Raw genomic sequence first — 14,368 nt, 5'->3', positions numbered from 1 at the left:
CTCCCGGGCCCCGGACACCCCTGAACTCAGGGCCCAACAGCAGCCGCCTTCTCCCAGCAGCGTGCGTGCGGGCCTGACGGGCTGCCCCGGGGGGAGCCGCGGCCTTCAGTGCCTCGCTCTCCTGTGGCCACCCGGGCCTGGGGCCCGAGCACTTACTTCAGAGTCCCGGTCGTACTGGAGAGCCAAGGCCGCGGAGGACAGGCGCCCCGTAGCTGGCAGGGGTTTCTATCAGGTCCCGGCAAGGGTGATGGTTCCTACGGTGCACAAAATAAAAGCACGATGAGCTAAACGGATTGCGTGCCTAAATCTCAATTCCAGACTCTACTCCTAACAGCTGCGTGTAGCCCGAGGATACTGCCTTTACCCGGACATTTCCAAATCCTTGCCAATTTGCAAGAACAGTAAAATCATAGCTATAAGCACTTTCCCCATTGAAGTCCTGCAACAACTGCCCGTTTTAGGCTCAGCCCCTAAAAATCAGTAGCTGAGGAAGTGAGGGCTCCATGAGACAATCAAATCAAACCAAAGGAGCTTCTGGAAACCTTAAGGTTCCGGCAGCTCCTCAGAGGTTTGTAAGAAGTTCTGCCTCCTCCAAAGCCCCCCAGTCAGAAAGGCACCCCTCCAAGGAGGAGAGTCACAGGGATAACACGTATGTCTGGCGACCCCCGATGACACCCCCGGCAGGCGGAGAGCACAGGCAGAGGACAGGGCAGGGGCTGTACAGGGCCAAGATCCCACGGAGGGCAGGGCAGGGTCCGAGCCAGTGAATGCACCGCTGGGCACAGAGATACCCCAACACCATGGAGTGGACACAGGACAAGACTCCCAACCTTCGGTGTAGCCCCGGCACCTTGGACAACCCGGGCTATCGGCTCTCCCGGATGCTCCCACGTTTTCTCTTATTTTTGTCGGGTTTTTTAAATTCCTGAGCACGACCCCATTAAACAGATCACAGGGTCTCTTCCCAGGTCAGACCCCCGGGTTGAAAGCGTCAAGCTGTGGGACTGCCCGACCTCGGGCTGCGCCCCTCTTCTGGGCAAGGTAAATAAACTCCCGAGGCCTCCCCGGCCGGCGCCTGCGCCCCCCGCGCAGCTGCCTCCCCCTCCACAGCCCCGCTAGCACCTGCCGGAGGCAAGGCTCAAGTCTGAGGACCCCTCCCTGGAGGTGTGGCTGGCAGAGCGCAGCCCCCGGGATGTCCACGCCCTCAAGCCCTCATCCCTGCAACCTGAGGCCGCACTCCCTTCCGCAGCAGAGGGGACTCTGCAGGTTAAGGACCTTCAGGCGGGAAGATGACCCTGGGTCACGGGCGGAACAGGAGGGTCAGAGAAGGCGACGAGACAAGAGAAGCAGAGGCCGCACCGTCACACTGGGAAGGAGGAAGGTGGTGCCCCTCGAAGCCGCACAGGCAAAGAACGGACTCCCGCCGGAGCCACCGGACGGAGCCGGCCCTGCCCACGCCTCGGCGGCAGCCCCGTGAAACCCGTGTCGGCGTCCTGGCCTCCCGATCGGGGGCATCGGTGTGCGCGGTTTTCAGTCACTAAGCGTGGTTCCCCGTTACAGCGGCACAGGGACACCCACACGGTGGCTTCTGTGTGCATTTCCCGCATTTCAGGGGCGTGGAGAGATCTCTTCACTTCCACTGACCGAGCGGACTCTAGGCCGCGAGCTGCTGGCCTCGGGCTTTTTTGCTCCTGTGTCGAGGGGATCACGTGTCTCCCTCCTCGCTCGTGACGGTCTCTGCACGGGCTGTTCCCACGCTGGGCATGGGCCACACCCACCAGCACGTGGTCTGAAAGGCAGAGACCAACAGGGCCCGTGGTTCTCAGCTGGACAGAACCAGCGCTGCCGGGCCACCAAGACCATGGGTCCCACTACCCTCCTGCTCCGGGGGACAACGGCACTGACCCCCGAGCTGGGAGGCCGGGGTCAGGCCCCAGTTCTGTGGCCACAGACCAAAGACAGCCTCTGCCCACCCTGACCCATGTCCACAGTGACCAAGGGGCCAGGCCCACCCGCCTCCACTGCTCCTTCGGGGGCCGCGTCCCCTCCCCCCCCACCCCCCCCCCGCACGGCTGGCCAGCAGCCACCCTGGAGGTGCTGGGATGCCAGAGCCTGGCCTCAGGGCCCTGAAGCGTGGGCTGGGCACAGTGACAGCCTCCCAAACAGGACAGCATGGGAACAGGGAACAGAGTGAGCTTACAGTGGAGACACCGGACGGCCCACCTCAGCCGGGGGACCAAGGCCAACACCGCGGTGACAGCACGCACCCCCGGGCTGGTGTCAGGGGGAGGGCGCTTCACTCGGGGGGTCCTCCTCCCTAAACCCATCGCCCCAGTCTCACCATGAGAAAAGCCGCAGAGGGCGCTTCACTCGGGGGGTCCTCCTCCCTAAACCCATCGCCCCAGTCTCACCATGAGAAAAGCCGCAGACGCACCCAAGGAAGGGCCTTCTAGAAAACCCCTGCCCGGGCCTCTCGAAACCGTCACGGAGCATGGAGCTGAACAGAGTGCGGCCTTGACTTACTAAGAATGTATCAACATTGGTTCATTAACTGCAACAAATGCTCCAGCCTGAGAGGAGGTCCCAGTGGGGAGACCGTGTGGGGTGCAGGGAGCACTCTCAATTTCTCTGTCCCAGCAAGATGCTTTAAAAAAATAAAGTCTAAGTAACGTTTTTAAAGAAAAACAAAACAGGCCCGGGGAAGGCAGGCTGGGTTTGATGCTTCCTGTGGCCCAGGCTGGCCCGGCCCAGCCGCTGACCTCACTGTGGGCCCCGGGAAATCTGGGGCGCTAAGAATAGAACCCGGGAGGGGAGTCCGGTTGCAACAAGGTAAGAGCCTGCAGTGGCGACCTGAGACATCAGACATCGATGTCCGTAAAAGGCACCGTCTGACCATCCCTCCTTTAAAAAGGCACAATCTGACCACTGGAAGAGGCCGTTACTCTGACCGCGGGCACGCAGAGGTTGAAGCAGCAGGCTGGGTGGTGTTCGCTTCACCCCCCCCCCCCCCCCCCCCCCCCCGCAAAGGGCAGGCAGGCGGGGCCAGGAAGCAGCAGGAAACAGGGAAAGAGCCAGCTGCACCTCAAGGCTGAGGCATTAGGGACTGCCACCACCTGGTGGCCTCTCTGGGGAACCCCCTCCTTGGCTGGGTAAGGAACCCCTGAGTCCCCTGGTCCTACCAGCTCTCAGCTGTCCAGGGCTGACCCTCAGGGTAGGTCTGGAGGGCTGGCCCACACCAGACCACACTGCCCATTCGTGCCCTGGAGCTGGGCCCGGGTTTTGAGAGGCAGAGCGCTGACTGGGCAGCCTCCGGGCCAGATGGGAAGGGAGCCCTCACCTACTCATTCAGCTACCTGACCAGGAGGACCGGATGCCCAACTCTGCTGGCTCGTCCACGGCCACAAGCCCCAGGTGGCCCTCAAGAGGGGCTGGCATCCCCTGCTCTCCACCCAAGCCTACAGGGGCTATTCGTGCCCCTCACAAGGCAGGGAGACCCCCAAAGCCTCAGAAGGTCCACCGGCCTGAACACACTATCGTCAGATCAGTATGAACTCCGGCCTTCTGAACAACGTACATACACAGACAGATGGACACAGAAATAAACACAGGCGCGCACGGAGGCACGCGTGGGTTCGGATTCCCATATCCGAGCTCTGTCGACTGACAGGAGAGGCCCCGACACCCCCCGACACCCAGCTCACCGTTCTCAAATACCCTTCTCCAACGTGGAGAGGTGTCCTATTCCGGGGCGGAGGCAGGAAATATACAAGGTGAGCCGAGAGAGCATCTCGAGCATCTCGAGCACCTCGAAGGAGCAGGAAGGAAGGCAACCCTCCCTAGAGGGTGTGGTCACGAAGGAAGGACACAGGACCCCAGTCGAGGAGCGCCCGATGGCCAAAGCCAAGGGCAACTGAGGCGACAAAATGGTGACGGTGCCGGACTTACAACGCGCAGGACAGAATAAATGCTCCTAAATCTTCACTGGCGCAAAATTCAAAACATACCATAAATGAGGCGGAAGCGGCCGCCCTCTTCCACCAAAGAATTCCAATTCACAGATGGAGAAGCAGCCAGAGTAATACGAAGTCACACGAAAAACCAGCGCAGGGAGATGCCCAGCAGGTGCTGCGACGGACGGGCACAGGTGTGAGAGGAAAGAAGGCATCTGCACAGTCTCCAAGTCCCGAAGGGAAAAGCGGCACCTTTCCCTGCAGACTCCCCGGCGGCGGCACCACCATAACCGCGGGATGGGGGGCTGACGTCACCCACCGGCAAAGAGACACAGCGGCTGGCGGCAGAGAGAGCTCAGCCTGTCCCACACCGCGTGACCTGCATCCGAACCCCAGAGAACACCGGGCACGAGGCAAGTTGAGGGACGTCCCGCAGGATCCCCGACCAGCGTTCTCCAAAAGCATCGAGGTCACAAGAGATCAGCAAAGACGGAAACGGTCCCAGCCCCGGAGAGCCGGAGGTGTGATGGCTAAACGCAACACAGGGTCCCGGGTGGGGCTCTGGGGCAGAACGGGGACACGCGTGTGACAGCTGGCGGAATCCAAATAAAGGCTGTGGTTTGGTAAATACTCTTGCTCTGCGCTGCCTGCGTCGTTTGGGTTCTTCTGCACTTATGTTCCATGCTAGCTGCGGGGAGGTGGCTGAAAAGTACCCGAGAACTCTCAGAGGCTGTCTTTGTAACATTTCAATCCATCTAAAATTGTTTCCAAATAAGAACTCAAAAAAAAAAAAAAAAAAAAAAAAGCCAACCTTTACCTCTGTCCTCTGAAGCTCGCTGCACAGCAGGTTTTAGCTGGAAGAAGAGAGCGGCTGTAAAAAGATCCAGACCGATAAGCGAAGAAAAGCAAGCTGACGCCACACTGCAATCTAGTTTCAGGACCCACGGAAGACCCAGCCTGCCGAACCCAAGTTTCAGATCCTTCCTGTCTGCAAGAGGCCAGGAAGCGACACGTCTCATCGATCTTCCCATACTGGCCAAAGACCCTCTTACTCACGGCCTCGCGCCAAACCCTCCATATCCTGAGGGACACTGAAACCCAACTGTGGAACGTCGTGAGGGCTCAGTCAGGGACGTGGCGGGCGCCCCAGGCCGTGTGGATCCCGACGAAGAAGGGTCTGGTCTCGTTACGTGGAGACGTAAGAACCACATTACCTTCCTTAATGCCCACCCCCAACAGCAGACACGACTCAGGATGACAAAACTTACAGTAAACTAGACAGTGTGGCACCAGCACGAGGACGGACACAGAAATCGACACAAGAGATCGACAGTCCAGAAATAAATCCACACTTGTGTCTTAATTGTTTATTTTGTGAAAGAGAGAGAGTGCTTGAGCATGAGCAGGGGAGGGGCAGAGAGAGAGGGGGACAGAGGATCCAAAGCAGGCTCCAGGCGGTCAGCCCAGAGCCCGATGGGGGCCTGATCGCATAAACCGCGAGATCATGACCTGAGCCGTCGGGAGTCGGACACTCAACCGACTGAGCCACCCAGCCGCCCCTGGAAATAAATCTGCACTTGTAAAGCCAGCTGATTTTCCGGGAGCTGCAAGACCATTCGAAGGGGAAAGAACAGTCTTTTCAACAACTGGACACCCGTGCGAGAAAGAATGAAGGTGAACCCCTACCTCACACCACATGCAAAACTCACCTCAAAATGGATCCTAGATCTAAACGCAAGAGCTCAATCTATAAAACGCTTAGAAGACAACACATGAATTAATCTTTGTGACCACGGATTAGGCAATGGTTTCTAGATGCGACACCAACACCACAGCCACAGGGCAAGGGAGGAAAAAGGAGGCCAAAACCCCAGAGAAAGTGATAACAGGGCAGTCGGGGCCTGTTCCTGAGATGATGACACTTTTCACACTATGTCCTCTGTTTTCACGAACTTTCTCCCTGGAGAGCATGGTGGTGTCGTGGGGACAACCACAGGCTCCAGAGGCCTGGGTCAAGCTCCAGTCACGTGAGCTGGGGCAAGTTCCTACTAACTGGGCCTCAGTTTCCTCATCTGTAAAGTGGGGTCACCATGTTAATGCCCTGCTCGTGCAGTTGTGGGGGCTTAAATAAGGTGCCCCTCTCCCATGCGCTCTCGCTCTCTCTCAAAATAAACTTTAAAAAAAGGAAACCAGAGGCTCCCTCGGGGAAAGCGGGCAGATCTGGTGACACGTGGGGTGGCAAGACACCCTCACCGACCTGTGCTCCCCGTGGCCGCGCGGGGTGTCTCTGAAGGGGAACCTGGCCACACCTCTTTTTTAGAAAACGCCCACCTCCTACCAGCCAGCTGCCTTTACGTTCAGGACACACGGCCTCCCCGTCCGCCCAGACGCCTCTACAGGACCCTCCTCTGCAGGGTCTGGAGCATGAAAGGTGGCCAACACCTTGGCACCTGGGGGGGGGGGGGGGGGGGTTGCTAAATACAGACTTCTGAGGGAGCGCCAGGGCCTGGGAAGTTTCTGGCCTGGTGTCCCGCGCTGTGAGATGCCTGGAGGTGATCGGCCCTGTTCTGCGGGACCCACGGCACGCACTTCACATGTTGGAAAGGAGCGAGCGTGCTCGTACGTGTCTCTCTCAACGGTGACCTCCTCCGGGCGGCTAGGGGCCACAGATCAGGGAGGGAGACAAGAGTAACATCTCGAAGCACTGGGTAACGATGCACTTTCAATCAACGGTGCTGGGTCAACCGGGCAGCCCTTTCGGAAAAGGCAGTCAGACCGTACATCCCAATGGATGAGGGGTCTGCACGAAAAGCAGGTGACCACACGAGCGCCGGAAAAAAACACGCTGAGTCCCCCTCCAACTCAGCACCGAAAAGGCTTTCCAATTAGGACTCCAAATCCAGACACGATAGAAAAAGAAAGATCCATAAACTCTACTACATCAAAAATTATTTCAAAACACACATACTGCTTCAGGGCAAATAAACAAAAACAAAAAACCCCCATTAAAAAGTCAAAACGCATGCTCTCTCTGTGCCCCTAACCCACTCACATTTCATCTCTGTCTCTCTCAAAAATAAACATTAAAAAAAAATTTTTTTTTTTAATTAAAAAGGGGCACCTGAGGGACTCAGTCAGTTAAGCGTCCAACTTTGGCTCAGGTCATGATCTCACGGTTTGTGAGTTCAAGCCCCGTGTCAGGCTCTGTGCTGACAGCTGGGAGCCTGGAGCCTGCTTCAAGTTCTGTGTCTCCCTCTCTCTCTGCCCCTCCCCTGCTCACGCTCTGTCTCTCTCTCTCAAAAATAAATAAACATTAAAAAAAATTTTTTTAATAAAAAAAATAAAAAGTCAAAATACAACTGATGAAACTCAGAACAAACATTTATAAAAATACCACAAAGGACACATGGCTAACCTCCCTAATGTACATGAGAGTTTTACAAGGGAGGAAAAGCAAGAAATCCCATTTAAAAAGGGGTGGAAAAGGTACACCTGGGTGGCTCAGCTGGTTGAACGTCCGACTTCGGCTCGGACATGATCTCACAGTTTATGAGTTCGAGACTCATGTCGGGCTCTGTGCTGACAGCTTGGAGCCTGGAGCCTGCTTCCGATTCTGTGTCTCCCTCTCTCTCTGCCCCTCCCCCACTCATGCTCTGTCTCCTTCTGTCTCAGAAATAAACAAACATTAAAAATAAATAAATAAAAATTCAAAACATTTTAAAAAGGGGTTAAAAGTATGAACAGGCAGTTCACGGAAAAGATGTAAAAACGGTCTCTGACATATTAAATACTGTTCAGCCTCCCTCATCATTCCCGAAATGCTAATTGAAACCACACAGCACATCCTGCTGGTAAGGCTGGGGGGACCAGACCTGTCATCCCACAGGGCCGATGGGAGTAAACCCACACCACCCTCTGGAAGCGAACTGGGCAGAAGCTGACGAAACGCATCTACGCTTCACTTCTGGCCCCGCGATCTCGCTGCTAGAAATTCACCCCGAAGATGCTCTCCCGCGAATACAAAAGTACCTATACGCCAGGGCTTTCGCTGCAGCGCCGTTTACAACTGTAAGACACTGGAAACAACCTAAACGCCCAGACACAGGGGAGGCTGATGCGCAGAAGAGGACGTCGCCATGGCCAGGTGAAGAGGCTTCCAGGATACGCCCTTCGGTGAAAAGCGCGGAGTTCAAGTTTCCTATGTCACACTTAACGTGAAAAAGGTGGGGATAGGAGACGACACACACGTCTGCTCTTTTGAGGGGCAGTGAAAGGATAAGCCGGAGACTGAGATCATTCCCTGCAAGGAGGGGTGACATCTGTCTCCAGACGTCTTTCTGCACAGTCCTGCTAATGTCCCGCCTCCTGGATGAATGAATGAGTGAATGAATGAATGAAATCAACAAGAGTTGGGGAGGGGGAGGAATTCTCTACAAATACACACAGAAACAAATAAAACAAGCCAGATTTCAGGTAAATAAGATAACCACAGTAAAGAAAAAAGGAAGAACTAACCCAGGCCACTTTTAAACACAATTTTGGGGGCACCTGGATGGTTCAGTCAGTTAAACGTCCAACTATTGGTTTCGGCTCAGGTCACGATCTCGCGGTCCGTGGGTTTGAGCCCCACGTCTGGCTCTGTGCTGACAGCTCGGAGCCTGGAGCCTGCTTCGGATTCTGTGTCTCCCTCTCTCTCTGCCCCTCCCTCGCTTGCACTATGTCTGTCTGTCTGTCTGTCTCTCTCTTTCTCAAAAATAAACATTAAAAAAAAAAATTTAAGGGGCGCCTGGGTGGCTCAGTGGGTTAAGTGTCCGACTTCAGCTCAGGTCATAATCTCGCGGTTCGTGGGTTCGTGCCCCGCGTCAGGCTCTGTGCTGACGGTGAAGAGCCTGCTTGGGATTTTCTCTCTCTCCCTCTCTCTCTCTGACCCTCCCCACTCGTGCTCTCTCTCTCTCCCTCTCAAAATAAACAAATAAACATTTTTCAAAAAACCACAATTTTGCAACCATATGCCTTGGAAATAAAAGATCCAACAAATTATTAACTTCTACTCCACAGGCTGCTTTTACAGCTGGTGATGAGGCCGAGTTCTTGCTGACAGAGAGGGGGTTATAACATAGGAACACAGAAGACAGCAAGGAGCCTGTCGGGGGGCACTGGGCCTGGAAATCTCAACGTGAACCCCCGGGCACCGGCGTGGATATGTGCGTATGCCAGAAGCAGAAAGGTCCGTGTGTGTGATATACACGTACATATCATAGGAATGCCAATACACGCACACGCGTAATTATTCCCAGCTCTGGCCAACGAGAGGGCCTAGAAGCACAGACACCCCATTGACAATGAGCACAGTAAACACCCAGGTCTTGGTTTCTAAACGGCACTGTCCACAAGAAGAACAAGGCTCCCTGGAGAAGTGGTCGACCCCAGAGGAGGGGCAGGGAGAGCACAGGACGGGCCTGGGACACCCACCGTGTCCCAAAGTTAGGAAGCACGCACGGAACGGTGAGGACATCCCAGAGGACACAACGAGCCGCCTCGAGGGGCTCTTCCCCTGGATAAATTGGGACCGCTGGGGCAACCAGAAACATAACGACGGCACCGGGTCGTAACCTACTGATTCAGGTAAGAATCCGTGAGTCCACACGGATATAAACAAACACACGGGGAAGAGGAGACAGCTTGTCCTCACGGCGGAAAACCAATCAACGAATGCAAAGGGAATGATGGAATCGATCCTCCTTTGGCCAGAGTCAACGAGGGCCGCTGAGACCGACAGTGGACGCTGAGGAGAGGCGTCCACATGGTCTCAGACGATCTCCGCGCAAGAAACTTACTAAGTGCGAACTGGAAGAGTGGTGACTTTAGGACAGAGATCCCTCCTCACCCCAGAGATGGAGGCGAGTATCACCAGGCATGGAACAAACTGACCCCAGGGGCCTCCGGATACAACGTACGGCGAAGGACAGAAGGCCACTTCTGGGATGTTCCTGCCCAAAGTACGTAACGGGGAGGAGGCGTCAGACAAACCCACATGGAGGGACATCCCACGGGATAACCAGCCTGTCTTCTCCCAAAGGTCAAAGTCATGAACTCCAAACACACTCAGGAACGGTTCCAGGTTAAAGGAAACAAAACCGGTCTGACAACTGAACACGGTGTGGGATCCCAGACTCTCTCTTGAGAATTTCGAGAATTAACTTCCTGATTTTGACAAGTTGTCGGGAAGACAGATTGTCTTGTCTGGAAGAACTGAACACGGAAGCATTTCGAGGCAAAGGGGCATCTCTCTGAAACAGCTCAGGGAAAGTGCAGAGAGAGAGGGAGAGAGAGAGGGAGGGAGGGAGAGGGGGGGAGAGAGAGAGAGAGAGAGAGAGAGGGAGAGAGAGAGGGAGAGAGAGGGAGAGAGAGAGAGAGGAGGAACAGAGCAGACGAGTGAAACGTTCACACTCGGGGAACAGGGAGAAACGCATCCCGGAATTCTTTGTGTTATTCTCGCAACTTTTCCGTCAATCTGAAAATCTGCCTCTAAAAGCGTTCACTGCAAAAATTAAAGAGGAAGCCTCGGGTTGGAAAAGTAACCACAGGCGGCAGTGCTTGGGCAGGAGGCCTGGAGCTGGGAGAGCCAGGGACTCGGCTGCACCTGCCTGGCCCATCAGGAGCAAACACGGGGTCTGCCAGCCCACCCTACATCTCCACTCGGCTCCACGGGGTCCGGGAAGCAGCGCGGGCCAAGGCCACCTGTCCCCCTGGCCCACGGCCACGGGCAAGGGGCCGGAGCCACGCAGAGAGAGGGCCGGATGCCAGCTTCCTCGGGGACCCCCGAGCGAGCTCCCTGCACAGCCAGACAGGCCTCGCAGAGGCTCAGAACACCAGCCCTTTCTTTGTTCACACGCAGAGGTCTCGGGTGTTCGGTAAGTCACCACTTAAAACCATAATCATTAACCAAACAGTCTTCCTAGGTCTCCACAAACGTGCCCTGTGACTGTGCGTGGGCAGTAGGCGGGGCCGGGGCTGGGCCACGCGCAGGTACACGAGTTACGTGCCCAGAGAGGCCCTGCTCCTCCCTTCCGGCCCCGGTGAGTCTGGACAGGTTCGCCGGCCTCCCCGAGCCCCACCCTCTTTCTGGAGTCCGCTCTGGGCCGTCCCTCGGAGCCCACGGTGGGGTGAGATGACAGCAGGGGGGAAGGGCCGACACAGAGGGCACAGTTAACCCCGGTGCCGGCACGGCTCTAAACGCCTGGCACGTCTGACCGGCCCCGACCCCGGGAAGCGGGCACTGAGACCGCAGCCCATTTCACGGAGGAGGAAACTGAGGCACGGGGCGGCGGAGTGACTCGTCTGAGGCCACGCCGCAAGCACAAGGGGGGCCGAGCCCACCAGCAGGGAGACGCGTGAAAGCCCCAGCGCTCCCCTGCCCCGTAGCCTCCAGACTGCGGGCCTTCGTGAACGTCCCAAGAGTCCAAGGAGGGAGACGCTGGCCAACGTTTTTATGATCTTAGTGAGGGGCGGGGGGAGGGGGAGACCTCTCCAAGCAGGTCACAAGACCAGGAACTTTAGAGGAAAAGACAAATCTGGCAATAAACTTGCAAAGATTCTATGTACCAACACATCAAAAATAAAGCTGAAAGATAAATGGGAAACTGAGAAAAAAAACAAAAAAAAAATGTGTGACACAAAAGGGTGCTAACAGCCCTAATGCACGGAAGGTTATTATAAGATGCTTTTCTCAACCGGAGGCGATCCTGCCCCCAGACGGCATCTGGGGACATCTGCGGCTGCCACACTGGGGGGCTCCTGGCATCCAGCGGGTGGGGCCAGGAACGCTGCTCAGACCCCACGGTGCCCGGGACACCCCCTCCCCACCCCACCCGAGAATGGCCCGGTTCAAAGATACCAAACGGTTTGAGAACTCCCGTTGTGAGTCGAGAAAAAACACAAGCGTGCCGGTTTAACAGGTAGGCAGCGGCTATGAACCGGCAATTCAAAAAAGAGGCGACTGGGAGGTGACAGATGACAAGGACAGACGGAAGCTGGGGCTGCGCCGTCCGTATGACGAGAACCTCCAGCCGCCGTGGGAGCACCAACCCAGACCGCCTCCCTGGGGACAAACGAGCAACCCACCTCCAGATATAAAAGGCGTCCGCACTCACAAGCCCGCCTCAAAGAACCAGCAGCCAGGACGTTCACTGCAGTGACGCTTAAAGAGAAGAGAATCCAGGGAATCCAAGGAGAAAAGCACACACGCCCCAACGAAAACGAAGGCACATGCGGTCAGGGAAACGGAAAGACACGGTCCACCGGACACGGCAATGACCCGGAGACGCGGGGCCAAGATCCAGGCTGGTAGGATCCGGGGGAACTCGTACTCCACCCAGACTTGTGCCTCCAGTGGGAATACTTTCGCGGACCTTTAGAAGACCGAAGCGTACCTGGTGCCCACGTGGAGAGCTGTGCCGGGGACCCAGAGGACCCCGCCCGCCAGCAGCTCAACCGGCTGGTCCATCCAGGGAGACAAGAACCAACGTCCTGGGAGCAAGCCTTCAGCAAAACCACGAGAGTGCCCGCTCTACCTAATTCCCATTTAAAGTACCGCGAGCCTGGGGCGCCGGGGTGGCTCGGTCAGGGAAGTGTCCCGCTTCGGCTCAGGTCATGATCTCGCGGTTTGTGAGTTCGAGCCCCGCGTCGGGCTCTCTGCTGCCAGCACAGAGCCTGCGTCGGCCTCTCCGTCCCCTCTCTCTCTGCGCCTCCCCGGCTCGCGCACGCTCACTCTCTCTCCCAAAAATACACATTCTGTCGATTTACTTTTTGTGTAAGTTTCTTTCTTTCGAGAGAGGCAGAGAGAGAGAGCAGGGGACGAGCCTTGAGAAGGGGGAGAGACAGCATCCCAGGCAGGCTCCGCAGCGGCAGCGCAGAGCCTGATACGGGGCTCGAACCCGCAAACCGTAAGACCGTGTTCTGAGGCCACACCAAGAGCCGGAGACCTAACCGACTGAGCCCCCCAGGCGCCTCGGAATTACGCGCTTTCAAAGGGTGAGCGGACGGCCCGGGAATTCTACCTCATAAAGGTGCCGTTTAAAAAACCCAGCACCCTGGAAAATGAACACATCGGAGCTCGCCCACCACTTCGGAGCCTCGCCCGAATGTATCCAGAACGCTGGGACCGCCCGCGTCGCCTGCCGCAGGCCGGTCTCCGGGTTCACCGCCGGGCCTGCCTTACACCCAAGACCTGCCTGCCTGCCTGCCTGCCTGCCTGCCTGCGAGTGGGAGTGACTCGTGACCCAGATCTGGAACCCTGCGACAGCATCAGAGCCACAAACCAGTCAGCTTGGACGGGGCAACGGAGAAGAGGCCAAAACCACAGAGAGGGTGATGACACAGCGTCGGGGCCTCCCAAGCCCGGGCCGGAGGGGGCAGGACCTCGCGGACACTTTCCCGTGCGACGGTCCCGCGAGGGCTCTGTCACGCTCGGTTCACCGAGGGCGAGGAGGAACGGACAAACGACGGACACCACGCAGGCAGACGGACGGGCACAGGAGCGCCCCTGAGCCCCCCGGGCTCTTTCACTGACCGAGTGAGCTTAATCCTAAGGAAGCTCAGTGCGAAAGAAATCAGCATCAATTTGCTTCAAATCCTACCGGGAATTCTGATAAGACGTATCTGAGAAGAGCGACAGCCAACAGTGGAACATACTTCAAAACATAAAGTGAGAAAAACCGTTCTGGGCATTAAAACATCACACTGGAAAACATTCACTTCACGCCAAAGAAGGCAGTAAAGGAGAGGAACCAAAGACGAGACAGAAAACAAAAGGAAAGTAACAGACGGAACTCCAACCAGATCGATAATGACATTAAACGTGGATGGACTAGGGGCGCCCGGCGGGCTCAGTCAGGAGGGCGTGTGGCTCTTAATCTCGGGGTTGTGAACTCAAGCCCCACGTTGGGCGGGGAGCCTACTTTAAAAACAGATAGATAGGGGCGCTTGGGTGGCTCAGTCGGTTAAGCGGCCGACTTCGGCTCAGGTCATGATCTCACGGTCCGCGAGTTCGAGCCCCGCGTCGGGCTCTGTGCTGACAGCTCAGAGCCTGGAGCCCTTTTCAGATTCTGTGTCTCCCTCTCTCTCTGCCCCTCCCCTGTTCATGCTCTGTCTCTCTCGGTCTCAAAAATAAATAAATATAAAAAAAATTAAAAAAATAAAAAATAAAAAAATAAAAAAATAAAACAGAGGGGACGCCTGGGTGGCTCAGCCAGTCGAATGTCTGACAAGGTAGGCTCAGGTCATGTCACGGTTCGGGAGATCGAGCCCCGCATCAGGCTCTGTGCTGAGAACAAGAAGCCTGCTTGGGATTCCCTCTCTCCCTCTCTCTCTGCCCCTCCCTGCTCACGCTTTCTCTCTCTCTCTCTCAAAATAAATAA

At 56.4% G+C, this 14,368-nt stretch overlaps 1 protein-coding gene across 9 annotated transcripts in view; it reads right to left on the bottom strand.

The window, feature by feature from the left end:
• Positions 1-14,368, bottom strand: part of KDM4B (lysine demethylase 4B) — a 132,073-nt gene that overhangs the window by 97,757 nt on the left and 19,948 nt on the right. The window contains exon 2 of one of the 9 annotated variants that reach the window (XM_060629934.3): positions 157-254. The exons of the other annotated variants lie outside the window; for them this stretch is intronic. The gene's annotated coding sequence lies outside the window, so the exon portion shown is untranslated. The remainder of the gene's footprint in view (positions 1-156; positions 255-14,368) is intronic. 9 annotated transcript variants of the gene reach the window in all.

This window comes from Panthera onca, chromosome A2 (assembly GCF_046562875.1).
Source record: "Panthera onca isolate mPanOnc1 chromosome A2, mPanOnc1 haplotype 2, whole genome shotgun sequence".
In the NCBI taxonomy this organism is placed as follows: domain Eukaryota; kingdom Metazoa; phylum Chordata; class Mammalia; order Carnivora; family Felidae; genus Panthera; species Panthera onca.
Note: the sequence above shows the minus strand (reverse complement) of the source record. Positions and strands in the feature narration are given on the sequence as shown.